The 15,838-nt window shown below is 47.6% G+C and overlaps 1 protein-coding gene across 1 annotated transcript in view; it reads left to right on the plus strand.

Annotated features, from left to right (window-relative positions):
- Window positions 1-15,838, plus strand: part of TTLL11 (tubulin tyrosine ligase like 11) — a 275,037-nt gene that overhangs the window by 87,289 nt on the left and 171,910 nt on the right. The window lies entirely within an intron of this gene.

The raw sequence follows: 15,838 nt of genomic DNA on the forward strand, positions 1-15,838 counted from the left end.
ATTCAGCACGCTTCCGGTGGAGTCAGCACCGTCACCCGGCAGCATCAGCAACTCACTGCTGTCTGCGGCCAACCGGCCACCCCAAGCCCGGTGGACCCAGTGACAGACTGTGCCATCGGGACTTCAGGAAGCAAGCACCCAGGCTCGTGGCCCGGGTCCCTGGAGTCATCTCAGGCTTCCCTGCCTCCCCACCCTTGCTCTTTACTGTTTTTCCCTCCTGATGTTTTGACATCGCTTCCTGACTGTGATTCACAGGGCTCTTGACTTCTCTGAACCGCAGACCTTTTATTTAAACAATACACAATCATGTATGTACACAAAAGATACTAAAGACTAAAACAAACAAAAAAATAAAAATATTTGGGGTGAAATGGGTGAAGGTGGTCAAAAGTATAAGCTTTCAATTATAAAATAAGTAAGTCCCAGGGATATCATGTACAACATGGTGACTGTAGTGAATAATACTCTGTATAGTATATTTATTTTTTATTTTATTTTTTAAACTTTTTATTTTGTGTTGGCGTGTAGCCGATTAACAAACAATGTTGTGGCAGTTTCAGATGAATGGTGAAGGGACTCAGCCATGTATTGTATATTTAGAAGTTGCTGAGAGAGTATATCTTGAAAGTTTGATCCCAATGGGAAAATGTTTTTAATTATGTAAGGTGGAAGGTGTTGGCTAGACTTATTGTGGTGATCATCTTGCAATATATGCAAAAATTAAGTCATTATGTGGTGGCTCAGACGGTAAAGAATCTACCTGAAATGCAGGAGACCGGGGCTCAATCGCTGGGTTGGGAAGATCCCCTAGAGGAGGGCATGGCAACCCACTGCAGTGTTCTTGCTTAGAGAATCTCATGGACAGAGGAGCCTGGTAGGTTATAGTCCATGGGGTGGCGAAGTGTCGGAGACGACTGAATGACTAACACTTAACTTATGCTGTACTACCTGGAAGCTAATACAGTGTCGTGCGTGCATGCTAAGTCACTTCAGTCGTGTCTGACTCTTTGAGACTGAATGGACTGTAGCCCCCCAGGCTCCTTTGCCCATGGGATTTTCCAGGTAAGAATATTGGAGTGGGTTGCCATGCCCTCCTCCAGGGGATCTTCCTGACCCAGGGATGGAAACTGCATCTCCTCCGTCTCTTGCACTGGCAGGCGAGTTCATTACCACTAGCGCCCCCTGGGAAGCCCAATATAATGTTGCGTGTGATTATATTTTAATTTTTAAGAAGCTTATAAGCCTGTGGTGTTTCCAGTAGTCATGTATGGATGTAAGAGTTGGACTGTAAAGAAGGCTGAGTGCCAAAGAATTGATGCTTTTGAACTGTGGTATTGGAGAAGACTCTTGAGAGTTTCTTGGACTGCAAGGAGATCCAACCAGTCCATCCTAAAGGAAATCAGGCCTGAATATTCATTGGAAGGACTGATGCTGAAGCTGAAGCTCCAATACTTTGGCCACCGATGCAAAGAACTGACTCATTGGAAAAGACCCTGATGCTGGGAAAGATTGAAGGTGGGAGGAGAAGGGGACAACAGAGGATGAGATGGTTGGATGGCATCACCGACATGATGGACGTGAGTTTGAGTAAACTCTGGGAGTTGGTGATGGACAGGGAGGCCTGGCGTGCTGCAGTCCATGAGGTCACAAAGAGTCAGACACTGCTGAGCGACTGAACTGAACTGAAGAAGTGATAGCTCATAAAGTGAAAATTTGATCGTCCTACCCTCTTAAAAATAGTAACAGCGAATGCTTGCATAGCACTTAGGGCTTCGTCAGTGGCAGAGTGGTAAAGAGTCTGCCTGCAGTGCTGGAGACTCAGGAGATGTGAGTTTGATCCGTGGGTCGGGAAGATCCCCTGGAGGAGGAAATGGCAACCCCCTCCAGTATTCCTGCCAGGAAAATCCCATAGACAGAGGAGCCTGGCAGTGTAGAGTCCATGGAGTCATAAAAAGTCAGACACAATTGAGCATGTGCATGCATGTGGCACTTACTGTATGCCCAGCACCATATTTTAAGACACCTTTACATATAACTCATTCAGTCCTCAAAACATCCCCGTCATATGGATGGGGTAAATATATTATCCCCATCACATTCTTGAGGAAAATGAGGCAGAGAATGTAGATGTGTTGCCCCAAAACACAAAAAGATTAAAAAAATAAATAAATAAGAAAAATCAATATCCATAGATTTCTCATAGCATGGTTGTGAAATTAGGTAAACTAATTAATGTAAGGCATATAGTAAGTGCTCATAAATGGTCGTTTGTTGTTGTTCTTTAGTTGTTAAGTCATGTCCAACTCTTTGCAACACCCTGGACTGTAGCCCGCCAGGCTTCTCTGTCCGTGGGATTCTCCAGGCAAGAATACTTAAGTGGATTTGCCACTTCCTTCTCCAGGGGATCTTCCCAACCCAGGGATTGAAACCGTGTCTCCTGCATTGCAGGCAGATTCCTTACCACTGAGCCACCTGGAAAGCCCAATATGGTAGTCATTAATATATTATTATTAATTATATTTTAAAATGTTAAGTGGTGAGCTTTCCTCTAGGAACTGGTATATGAATCCTGTAAGATGGTACAGTTTAGCAGAGAGAAGTATAGCCTTTGGGGATGTGAATCCACACCTGGGTTCAGATCCTGAGCCCCCCAGGGTACAACTTCTTTGACCTTGGGAAAATAACTTACCCTCTAAGTCCCAGTTTCCTTACCTGCAATAGGGGGGCGATAATAGCATTAATATTAGTTTGGACCATATGAAATTGCTGATATCCATATGGCTGTTTTTGACCTATAAAAATAGCGATTTTCTTACGCTTTAATGCCTGATTTATGGGGTTGCTTGTAAGGACTGAAGAGTGTACACGGGACCACTCAGGATGGAGCCTGTATTGCCAGGCCTCAGGTAACTTAGCAAGCTCTTCCAGTATTACAGGTGAGGAATGCGCAAGGCATTGAGGTCTGAATGATGTGTAAAGGAATCAGAGTTGGGGGACTACATGGGATGGGCAATGTGGAGGAAGGTAGGTGCTAGGGACTCCCAGGTTTCCAGCTAGGGGACATGGTACCACTTACTGATGCAGGAAGCACAGGAGGCGTAGATGTGAGGAGAGAGGCAAAGGGTTAGTATTGGCCACGTGGAATTTGTAATGCCTGTGGAGTTGTCTAATTCTATGGGGCTGGAGCCCACGGACAGAGAGTCAGGAGTCACCCGCACCCAGGGCATATGGAACGGAAGTCCTGGGCACAGCAGAGATCACCCAGCGTGAGCATTTAAAGTCCTATTTCCTGTGATCCCGGACCAAACAGAACCACACTGAACAAAGTGAGAGGGTGAGTCGAGTTCCAAAGAGGTTCCCTTCTGGGTGAGGACAGGACGGGGCAGGAAAACCTAGAGAGGCAGGAGTCATGTTCTCTGCCCTGGAGGAATGAGCGGTTGAGTTAACTCAGCCTCTTTTTTGAGGGTCTTGGAGTGTAGGGGAGACCTCTGGTTACAAAATATAAAAGTGAAAATACCATTGCCCATTTGTAGGATTGGATCTCATGGATACATCCTGATGAGCCTAGCCTGAAGCTTGGCGCTAATCAGTCCTGCAAACAGCAGTGCTGCTTTTGCCTGAAGAGCTGAAACATTAGAGGGGAGGGCACATGGTCTCAGTGTTGTAAAATGTGTCATTGATCTTCTTGTATTTTTTTTAAAGTTCAGTGTAAAGTGTGGTAAGAACGCCAGGGGCAGACATCAGGACTATGGTGCTGGGAAGGAGGAAAAGCTAGGGCTGGTGGCCTGAGGCCCTTCTGATGATAACCTTGTCCCGTCTGTATCTGGAAGTAAGCCTAAGATTGTTCAGTCCATTCATTAGCAGGAAACCCTCAGTACTGGAGAAATGTGTTTAGCTGGCAGGGACACTTACTCAGCAACCCAGGGTGGTATGTTCCAGGTGGGACCAGCTGGAATGCTTCTGGAATCTCAGTACGAAACTGTGGGGAAGAGAGGGAATGGGGAGGGGTAAGACCAGTGAGGCCAGGGGTGACCCACTCAGGAGCATGGGAACGTGAGGCTGCCGTCCAAGGGGAACAGCCAACAGCGAGGGTCAGAGACAGGTCACCAGGGGCAGCATGGTGCACAGTGCAGGCAATCGTTCAGACTCCAGCCCAGAAGGTCAGGGATGAGCTGGGAATCAGAGGGTGATCAGAATATGGAGGCAGAATAATAGCATTGAACTCAAGTGAAATAACAAAAAATGATACTGTGTTAAGTACAAAGGCAAGGCACTGTCTAATCCTCACAGTGGTTGTAAGAAGCAGGCCCTGTTCTTCCAGGTTTACGGGTAAAGAAGCTGGATTCAGACAGTTTGAAGAGCTTGGCCAGGGCTGTCCAGCTCAGCGGTGGCTCAGAGACGCGAGCCCATGACCTGGGCTCTGGCGCTCCCCACAGACACTCAAACCCCAGGGACCCAGCAGAGGTGAAGGTCAGCTGCAGCCTGGGGGTCCCCGTGGGCTCAGGGACCCCCAAGTCCCATAGGCTCATCCTCAGCCAGCCTGGTTAGAGCTCCCCATGCTGGGGGGATGAGAGTGGGGGGAGCAGGTGGGGAGGCCTGAGCTGGCTGTCCTTGTGTTCACCCCCCACTGCCCCGCACTTAGCTCCAGCAGAAAGGAGTTGGATGCTGAGGGCGGACCTGAGAGGAAAATGGGCAGTTTCACGAAATGACTGGTTCCTTTCTGTTAAGCAGGTTTTATAGTCCCTGGTGTGTTCTATCCAGAGTGGCTTTCTGATTGCTCGCTAATGATGGATAGATTACGGCCCACATAAAGTTGCTGTTCACTAAAAGTGGGATCCATTAAGTAGCGTTGACAACAAGCTGGGTTTGGGGCAAAGCTGATGGAGAGGCTCCTGTCTTGTGAGCAGAAGTGCTACATCCTCCTTTGCGGCCCGGGGATGCTGTGTCTGCCTCCCAGGTAAATGGGACACTGTCCACAGGGCAAGGGAGCCAGGGTTGCTGCCTTTGCCTTCTCGCTGGGTGACTGCTGGCTTCGGGCTTGACTCTCTGGTCCTCAAGTTTCTCGTTCTCCCCAGGATGGAGATTCGAGGCTTCAGTAAGGTGATCTCTCTGGAAAGCACTGAAATTTATTATTAGGACCATGATGTTACTATTGAGAGCGAAGAGAGAGGACTTCTAAGGTCTCTCTCTCTCTTTCTTTTTCTTTTTTTGACTTTTTATTTTGTTTTGGAGTATGGCCAATTAACAAACAACTGGGGATGGTTTCAGGTGAACAGCGACGCGACTCGGCCATACATACACCCAAGGCCCCTTCCGAAAGACCTCTTCAGGTGCTGAATCCATTAGGGTAGAAAGAACTCTAGGCTGAAATCTGGAGCCTTTCTGTTTTAGTTCTGCCTCAAGCACTGTCTGTGTGGCCCTGGGCAAGTCTCTGGTTTCTTTTTTTGTAAAGTGTGTGTGTGTGTGTGTGTGTGTGTGTGTGTGTGTGTGTGTGTTCCTCTCTGGGGGTGGAGGCTGGGTGTGAAGGCTCAAAGGGGCTCTGGGCTGTGGAAGAGGCCTCTTCTTAACATGGGGGCCCCAGCAAGGCCCTGTCAGCTGGGCTGACACTTTGTCAGTGTCACACAATATCACTTTGCATTCCCTCAACCTCTCTCTTTGCCTCACTTTACCTATTAAACCAAACATTCAATTGCTTGGAGTTTTCCCAAAGGACGTGGTTGTCACAGAAAGATCTCAGACTTTAGACCTGGCTGTGTGACGCCGGCCCTGGGTCTCCACCTCTCTGAGTCTCAGTTTCCTTGCAGGTTGCGAGGATTCAGGAGATCACGGCTATAAAGCACAGAGCACCGGGCATGGGTTCTATAAATAGTTGTTTTCCCTTCATTTTCTTTCTTTCTTACTAGAATAATCTTGTTTATTTCCAGAGAAGCTGGTTTATCTGGCAATCTGTCAACTAGATACCTATTAACTAATGTCCCTGGGGCTCATAAACGCCATTGTAATCAAGCTTCCTAATAATTTCACTTCAGAAAATGTTTCTTGAGCCCTCACTGTGCTACATTCTGGGATTAGTGAGGAAAATAAGGCTTGGTCTTGATCCTCAGCAAGCTCATGGGGGAGAGAACATAACGATAAATAATAATAATAGCCCACCATATGTTAGCCCGGGCAAGTCACATGCTTTAACTCGTGGAATCCCCTCAACTGCCCCATGGTGGAGGCACTGCTCTTACTCCCATTTTCCAGCTGAGCAAACTGAGGCGCAGAGAGGTCAAAAACCTGTCGAGGGTTCCACTAGCTGTGGAAAGGGCAGCAGCGCGGGGCTTTGGAGCACTGCAGGCAGAGTCTGTGTTCTTAGCTCCCACGATAGACTTAAAGATGCAGCTATCAAACACCGGAGCTCTAGACTTCAAAGACACACAGGCAGTTGCATCACAGTGTGAGGGAGACGTGCTGGAGACGGGTTAGAGGTCACAACCACGGGAGTGCAGAGGACAGACGCAAGGGACCGTTCTGCCTGGAGGCTAGGCCTAGGGCAGGAAAGGATTTGAGCTGGGCCTTTGGTGCTGAGCAGGAGCCCTGCCATCGAAGAAGTGGGAGGAAGACTTAGAGGTAAGGGTTAGAGGTGTGGAAGAGGGATGGGCAGAGCAGGAGGGGCAGGAAGTGAGGCTGCTCAGATGCCAGGAGCAGTTCTGCCCAGGAAGGAGGGTCTTTTAAGCCACTCTGTTTTAAGGAATTGCATGGGAGTGGTCAGCTGTACATCCTTGGGAATAATTCATGTTATTCCTTTTAAGCTGTTCAAGTAAACCCAAAACACTCATCAGTGATCAAAACCAACAGGTTTTTCTTTTTTTGGTTGTTGTTGTTTGTTTTGTCTTACCATTTAGGTTTTTTCTTAATTCAATCAGTTAGATCAGTTGCTCAGTCGTGTCCAACATTTTGCAATCCCATGCACTGCAGCACGCCAGGCTTCCCTGTCCATCCCCAACTCCTGGAGCTTGCTCAAACTCATGTCCATTGAGTCGGTGATGCCACCCAACCATCTCATCCTCTGTTGTCACCTTCTCCTCCTGTTTTCAATCTTGCCCAGCATCTTTCCCAAGTCTTTCCCAATGAGTCAGTTCTTTGCATCAGGTGGCCGAAGTATTGGAGTTTCAGTTTCAACATCAGTCTTTCCAATGAATATTCAAGACTGATTTCCTTTAGGATTGACTGGTTGGATCTCCTTGCAATCCAAGGGACTCTCAAGAGTCTTCTCCAACACCACAGTTCAAAAGCATCAATTCTTTGGCACTCAGCTTTCTTTACAGCCCAACTCTCATATCCATACATGACTACCGGAAAAACCATAGCTTTGACCAGATGGACTTTTGTCAGCAAAGTAATGTCTCCGCATTTTAATATGCTGCTTAGGGTGGTCATAGCTTTTCTTCCAAGGAGCGAGCATCTTTTAATTTCATGGCTGCAGTCACCATCTGCAGTGATTTTGGAGCCCCTCCAAAAATAAAGCCTGTCACTGTTTCCATTGTTTCCCCATCTATTTGCCATGAAGTGATGGGACCAGGTGTCATGATCTTAGTTTTCTGAATGTTGAGTTTTAAGCCAACTTTTTTACATTCCTCTTTCACTTTCATCAAGAGGCTCTTCAGTTTTTTACTTTCTGGCATAAGGGTGGTGTCATTTCTGGCGTAAGGGAGGTTATTGATATTTCTCCAGGCAATCTTGATTCCAGTTTTTGCTTCATCCAGCCTGACATTTTGCATAATGTACTCTGCATGTAAGTTAAATAAGCAGGGTGACAATATATAGCCTTGACGTACTCCTTTCCCAATTTGGAACCAGCCTGTTCCATGTCCAGTTCTAAGTGTTGTTTCTTGACCTGCATACAGATTTCTCAGGAGGCAGGTAAGGTGGTCTGGTATTCCCATCTCTTTAAGAATGTTCCATGTTGATTATATCTCTTCAAAAGCCAGGGAGTGGGAAGATGTTTGACAGGTGCAGTAAGAGGCCCCCCACTCCCAATAACTGCTAGGCTGAGCAGTTTCTTTGGATTCTCTTCCTCCAGTTCAAGATGTTCCCCATCTGAGTTTAAAACTGGCATCTCAGGCCAGCCAGCCAGCAGTTCTTATTTTTGCTAATGCCGGGAGAGTTGCTATATCAGTGTTAATCATCTGCATGAGATATTGAACAATGTGGTCCTGTTCTGATGAATAGTGAGGGGCTTATGGGAGGAGGTGATAGAAAATCTTAAATTGGCTTTGTGGCTGCAAGTGCTCAATGGATAAGTCAGTCAATGAGGTGAACTCCTCACCACCGTCCCCACCAGGACCCGCTCCTGTTCCTGAGTTCCCCGTAAATCTGTAATGGCACCGACCCTCCGCCCCTTCACCTCCATCCAGCCACCAGCTGCCCCTGAATCCACCTCTGTCCCATCTCTGCATCCCGATCCCATCGCCACTGCCCAGCTCAGCCCCTTGGGCCTTGGATAGCCCCATATCTTCCTGCATCTAATCTTGTCCCTGTCAAAGCATCCCCACTCTGATGCCGAAGTGATGTGGGTTCTAGGTCACCTAGCAGTTTAAAACCCACTAGTTGCCTACAGATCATGTAGAAACACAAGGTGTTTGGGGTCTTGTCTACCTTTCTAGCCTTCTGTTCCCAGGGGCATCTCTCCCCTCCTTACTTGCCCTGTGTAACTTGGTCCATCGCGGACGCTTCCACATCATCAGGGGGCCTGATGACCCCAGACCTCTCCCCTTCCTCCTAACTCCACTGCTGGCATCAGTTCAGGCTCATCCTCTCTGTCCCCCCTACCCCATGTCTGTCCCCTCCAGTCCAACCAGGGGGCTTTTCCCCACAGAACCCACAGAATTCAGTTGTGTGATTAAGTTCTCAAAAGCCTTGAGTGGCTCACCATCACTTTAGAACATTATCCAAACTCCCCTCAAATGATATTCAGGACTCTTCCCTATCAGGCCCCGCCTCCTCCCCAGGCTTGGTCATCTTCCATTGCCCTTTTCCACACACATCCCACACTCCATGCTAGACATAAGCCCAGGAGCCTGACTGTGTTCAGTTCCACGTCCACTTGGCTGTGTGACCTTTGGCAAGTTACTTAACCTCTCTGGGCCTCTGTTTCCGTATCTGTAAAATAGAGTTGTTGAGGGTTAAATGAGATGATGCAGGTAAAGTACCTAGAATGGCACCTGACCATAGTAAATCCCTGTAGGTGCGTGCTAATGTTATTGCCCTGGTGATCTGGCCCCTGAAAATCTCAGGGCACTCCCCAATCTACCCGCTGGCTGTTCTCCAGCCACTGGGATGAATCCTGCTCTCTCCTGCCTTCTCTAAACCCCACTGCTGCAGCACTCTACCTGTTCTTCCCTGGGCCTTACCTGGCTACCTTCCACCATGCCCCTTCCTGCCTGGCCCTCAGTAACCTAGCTGCAGACCGCCGCCTCCTCTCCTGACTCAGAAATTGCCTGGTACATGGTACACTGGGAGGAGAAATTTGCACCCCTCCTTCCCCCCTCACCCCCCACCCCTGCCCCTGGCCACGTGAGGATGGGTTGGCTGAAACCGGAAGGGGCTGCTCCCTGCCCCCGCCCGGCATGTACTGTATAACATCTGCTTGTCTACCAAAGCCTTGTTTTTTGCTGCCAAGCTGCTCCCTGTGCCCGTGACACCAGGGGTCTCGGTTGCTAAGATTGGATGCAAATCCACCCGAGTGACAGAGGACCGCTCTCACTGGCTTTGACGTCCCCGCTATCGCAGACACACTATTTCTTCGGCAGTTGTCCCCTTACCTGTCCCTCGCTGCTAATAATGTTTTGTGGCTTGGTATTCCAGTGGCTGAATTTCTCTCTTGAAATAGTTTAGCCTGAGTCCCCCTGCTGCCCAGCTGACTCCCTCAAGTGCATCACAAATCTCCCATGGGGGGCGGGGGCGGCTCCTGCTCCCGTAGATCATGCCCGTGCACTGATCACCGCAGCCCAGCATCAGCCATCCTTGTCTAATTCACATCACTCGCGTGTTTGTAGCACAGCCTTCCACTGGGTGATGTCAAGATAAATCATTGTTCAGAACCTGTTAGCTGGCGGGAGCCAGGGACCTCAGCGTGACCCCCTTTATTGTATAGGTGAGTACAACACAGTCTAGGAGGTCAGGTGACTTTCTTACGGTCATGCAGTCAGATGTTTCCTAACTAAACTGGGACTGGAATCCAGATTTTCTCACTTCAGTACTCTTTCTAACTCACCAAAAACTATTCCTTTTTTTTTTTTTTCAATGAAAAAATTTTAACTCAAAGTGGTAAAACATGTGTAACATAAAATTTACTGTCTTAGCCAGTTTAAAGTGTGCCATTCAGTGGTGTTAAGTATCTTCATATTAGTGTATAGCCATGGACGGAGGAGCCTGGTGGGCTGCAGTCCATGGGGTCACTGAGTCAGACACGACTGAGCGACTTCATTTTCACTTTTCACTTTCATGCATTGGAGAAGGAAATGGCAACCCACTCCAGTGTTCTTGCCTAGAGAATCCCAGGGACGGGGGAGCCTGGTGGGTTGCCATCTGTGGGGTCGCACAGAGTCGGACACAACTGAAGAGACTTAGCAGCAGCAGCAGCAGCAGCAGCAGCAGCAGCAGCAGCAGCAGCAGCAGCAACCATCATCTATCTACAGAACTTTTTTCTCTTCCCAAACTGAAACTCTGTATACATCATACAGTCACTCCCCAGTCCTCCTCCTTCCCAGTCTTTGGTAACCACCTTTTCACTTTCTGTCTCTTTGAATTTGATTGCTCTAGATACCTGATTCAGGTGGCCCTAGTAGTAAAGAACCCGCCTGCCCTTGCAGGAGACGTAAGAGACTCGGGTTCCATCCCTGAGTCGGGAAGATCCCCTGGAGAAGGGCATGGCAACCCACTCCAGTATTCTTGCCTGGAGAATCCCATGGACAGAGGAGCCTGGCGGGCTATAGTCCACGGGGTCACAAAGGGTTGGACACGACTGAAGCCGTTTATCATGCATAGCATACAGGTACCTCAGACAGTAGAACTGTATAGTATTTTTTCCTTTAGTGTGATGGATTATTTCACTTAGCACAATGTCTTCAAGTTTCATTGTAGTGTATGTCAGAATTTCCTTCCTGTTTATAGCTGAATAATACTTGACTGCATGTACATACCACATTTTGCTTATCCATTCATCTGTTGATGGACACTCAGGTTTCTCCCACATTTTGGCTAGTGACAATAAAGCTGCTATGAACATGGGCGTACAAACGTCTGTTTGCCAAGAGCTATCCCTTATGAACATATATTCACAGACACTTGCTGCTACTGGTATTTTTTTTTTTTTAATGGTAAGTTTGGAAAAGAACAACAGCAACAAAAAACCACCTTGAAGAATGCAAACGTCACTAATTTTACCTGGTATGTATCTCCTGTATTCCATACTCATGTTGCCCATAATTCTAAGTTTTATACAGAGAATTTTAACTGAGGGAGACTTTTAAACCATCTGTGTATTAGGGAGAACACTTGAAGTGTTCTTAAGGGACAGACAGTATGAGAACTGAGTATGACCTTGGCTAACCATGGCGTTCTGGAGATTTCATTCATTCAAAGTATGAGCTTACCTTGACAGTAGTGCAGAGGGAAATTTTTGTGGTGGTGCTTCTTTAAAGCTGTGTGCGTGGGTCCTAAGTTGCTCCAGTCGTGTCTGACTCTGTGTGATCCTGTAGACTGTAACCCACCAGGCTCCTCTGTCCATGGGATTCTCCAGGCAAGAATACTGGTTGCCATTTCCTTCTCCAGGGGATCTTCTCGACCCAGGGATCGACCCTTAGCATTTTGTAGAGTGCTTTTGTTGGTGTTATTCAGTAGCTAAGTTGTGTCCAATTCTTTGTGACCCCCTGGACTGCAGCACACTAATCTTCCCTATCCATCTCCACCTCCTGGAATTTACTCAAACTCATGTCCGTTGAGTCGGTGATGCCATCCAACCATCTCATCCTCTGTCGTCCCCTTCTCCTCCTGCCCTCAATCTTTCCCAGCATCAGGGTCTTTTCTAATGAGTTAGTTCTTTGCACCAGGTGGCCAAATGACTAAGAAGAGTCACATTTTGAATGGGGGCCCAGGAGGCGTCTTTCCTGGTCACATTTCTTAAATACCCACTAGGGGGCAGTAAAAGACATAAAATTTTCAATAGTGCCAATGAGTGCCTAGCAATCTGGCCACCGTGCCCTCTGCACATCTCTCTCGGTTCTCTGTGCACAGTTACAAGATAATGAATTTCACATGCAAGGGCATGTGTGGGTGAAACTGGTGATACCGTCAGCTGTAGTCCAAGTGCAAGTTTTTCTCATATTCTGGCTAGCATTAATGCGTAAAACTTCATTCAGTATGTAGGGTCCAGATTGCATTTTTATTTAATTCACGTTAGCCCAGTGATTCTCAAACGGAGTGAACACCAGAATTACCCGTCATGCTTTTTCTCAAATACATATATGCTCAGGTCTCATCCCAGATCTATTAAGTCAGAATTTCTGGGCCTGGGGCCTAGTTATATAGACTATCTTTAGATTCTGGTCCATGCCTTCTTGCTAAGAACCAATGCGTTCATTCTGTAATAACTTTAATAACTGGGGGAAGAGGTCACCTTTGAGTAAAACCTCTGAGGAAAGTGAATGTGACTTCTAGAATTCTTTTCTCTTTTTAAAATAGAAGTTACTGAAGGGGTCTGGTGGCTTGTGGAATGACATTCAGAACAGCTATGACGCTTTCCCATAAATGGTGCCTATATTGGAGCAAGCCAGGAGCTCAGACAGAAGATCTGGGACTAAGGCAGGCCTGGCAAACTCAGGATCTATGGTGACAGTTCCAAGAAGGCCAAGTTCAGAGGCCAGACTCTTCAGTGTGTGGCCATATTAAGAGAACCTTTCCAATAGCATTCAGGGAAAAAGAGACCTTTTTTATTTTGTCAGAGATAAAGATGGCACAGAGAACTTGCCGTGAGGTCAGAAGGCTTCAGTTCCCATCCTGTGTGTGTGTGCTAAGTGGCTTCAGTAGCATCCGACTCTGTGTGACCCCGTGGACTGTATCCCACCAGGCTCCTCTGTCCATGGGATTCTCTAGGCAAGAATACTGGAGTGGGTTGCCATTTCCTTCTCCAGGGGATCTTCCCGACCCAGGAATAGAACGCGCGTCTCTTAGTTCTTCTGCATTGGCTGGGGTGTTCTCCAGCACTAGCGCCACCTGGGACACCCCAGTTCTCATCCTAACCATCCCCATAGCCAGTTAGGGGACCCAAGGCCATGCATGTCACCTCTCTGAGCCTCCACTGCTCCATTTGAATTATGAGAGGATTGGGTGCCATTGATCTCCGAGGATCTTTCCAGTTCTAAAGGTTCCGTGGTCCTGTTGGTATTAATAATCTTGATTTGTATGATACTACTCTGGCAAAGAGCAGAAGAAATATTCAGTAATGCAGTGAATGACAGAGACTATTGACCATGTAGTTTAATTTATTTAAGGCATATACAGTGAATCCAAAGGAGAAAATATTGTGGCCAATAATATATTGAACTGTTAGTATCTTCAGCATAGCAAAAGCTTTCCAGAGGGAAAAATTACCCATCAGTGCAAACCTGACATTTTTCACTTCTTGATCCATAACTGCCATTTCTCCAGTACACTTATATTTACTGTAAAGGGCCAAACGTATGAATGCTTCAGATGAATATTAAATAACTACATAAGCGTCAAGGTCACTGTTGCGAGGGAGGCTCGGTGGAGGCCCTGGGAGGCCAGCATTGATCTCCTGTGAAGTTCCATTCTCGAATCCTGCTGACGAGGGGGAAACAATGGATGTGGACCATTATTAAGGCTTTAAGTGTTTCCTCCATTGTTAACGATCTTTTACAAGCCCGGAGTAACTGATAGTGGCCAAGGAATTGGCAAAAGCTTCACTTAGAAATATAGGCTGGTCAGAGAGATAAGTAAAACCCAGAGCACAGATGTCCCGGGTTGGGCTTACGCAGCAAAGGTGTGCGGCCATGCGAGAGCAGCGCTGGGGCACGCCGGCTCAGCTCTGTTAGGGTTCAGCAAGGAAGGGAAGCTCACCCTCGGGCTCTTTCAAGCCAGAAGCTGCAGAGAGAGTGGCTCCCTCTTTCAAATTTGCCAGTTAGGGGCTTTTCTGGTGGTCCAGTGGTTAAGACTTTGCCTTCCAAGGCAGGGGATACCAGTTCAATTCCTGATCAGGGAGTGCAGATCCCACATGCCTTGCAGCTAAAAAAACCCAAAGGATAAAATAGAGGCAGGGGACTTACCTGGTAGCTCAGCGGTAGAGCATCCGCCTGCCAATGCACGAGACATGGATTCAAGCCCTGATCCGGGAAGATCCCACGTACCTCGGAGCAACTAAGCCCGTGCACCACAACTACCGATTCTGTGCTCTAGAACCCAAGAACCGCAACTACCGAGCCCACACGCTGCAACTACTGAAGCCTTCGTGCCCTTGAACCAGTGCTCCCAGCAAGAGAAGCCATCACAATGAGCTGCCCATGTACTTCAGCAAAGAATAGCCCCTGATCGCCTGGGCTGGCGATCAACTGGAGAAACGCCCATGCAGCAACGAAGACCCAGCAAAGCCGCAAATAAATAAAAACCCAAAGGCAATAGTGTGGCAATTTCAATAAAGACTAAAAATGGTCCACATTTAAAAAAAACCCTTTTTTTAAAAAAAAAATTAAAAATTTAAAAACAACAACAAAAAACCAGATCCACCTTTAAATTTCCTCCAGCTCCCCTCCCCTGGTGAAAACCTCTCAAGGATCAGACAAGTGTCTGGGGGAAACTGAATGTGTGTGAGTGGTGCAGAGCCAGGCTGAGTGTCTGCGCCGGTCAAGCGCCCCGGGGTAATTATGTGGGTGTCCTGCTGACCTGGAGCTGGGAGGAGAGTGGATCTTAGGATGACAGAATCTAGTTTCAAAAGATCTCAACAGATGAAAGGATTGAGGGAGACCATCAGATGAACCTAATGAGAGACACAGAAGCTGAAACTCACAGTTCCCCGGGGGCGAGCTCTCTGTGGTGGCGCGTTCCGCCCTGTTGCGCATCAGTTTATTTCCCCTTTACGGTGATCCGGCGGGGGGGGGGGAAGGTTTTTACATCCCCATTTTTTAAAACGAGGAGACTGAGGCGCGGAAGTACAGAGGACGGTGTGCACACCTCAGAGCTCTTGATCCAGGTTCCAATCCCGGTTCTGCCCCTCAGTCTTCCAGAAAGTTACTTCATCTTTTAAAAAAACAGCAACGCTATAATCGCTTTAAATAACGACTTTGGAGTTTCTTATAAAGTTTCACACGCACAAGAAAAAACAACCAACCAGCAACACCCAGGCTTTATGGCTGCCTTTTGTGTGTCAGCTTCAGTGGGCTTTATCCTTTGCATGTGTTATCTCATTTAATCCTCAGAGCAATCTTGCTGCTATTTTACAGATGGAGAAGACGCAGATAATTTACATAGCTTGCATTGGGTCACACAGGAAGCACCAGGGCGGGGATATGAGCCCAGACCGTCTGACTTCCAGGCCTGTGCTTCCTGTTTCCTATATTATGAAAAGGGAACAACCATATGTTCTGTGAGGGCTGGATGAAATAACTTCTGTAAAGTGCCTTACATAGTCCCCACACATAGTGAAGTGAAGTGAAGGTCACTCAGTCATGTCCGACTCTTTGCGAGCCCATGGACTATACAGTCCATGGAATTTTCCAGGCCAGAATACTGGAGTGGGTAGCTTTTCCCTTCTCCAGGGGATCTTCCCAACCCAGAGATC

This window comes from Ovis aries, chromosome 3 (assembly GCF_016772045.2).
Source record: "Ovis aries strain OAR_USU_Benz2616 breed Rambouillet chromosome 3, ARS-UI_Ramb_v3.0, whole genome shotgun sequence".
Lineage (NCBI taxonomy): Eukaryota > Metazoa > Chordata > Mammalia > Artiodactyla > Bovidae > Ovis > Ovis aries.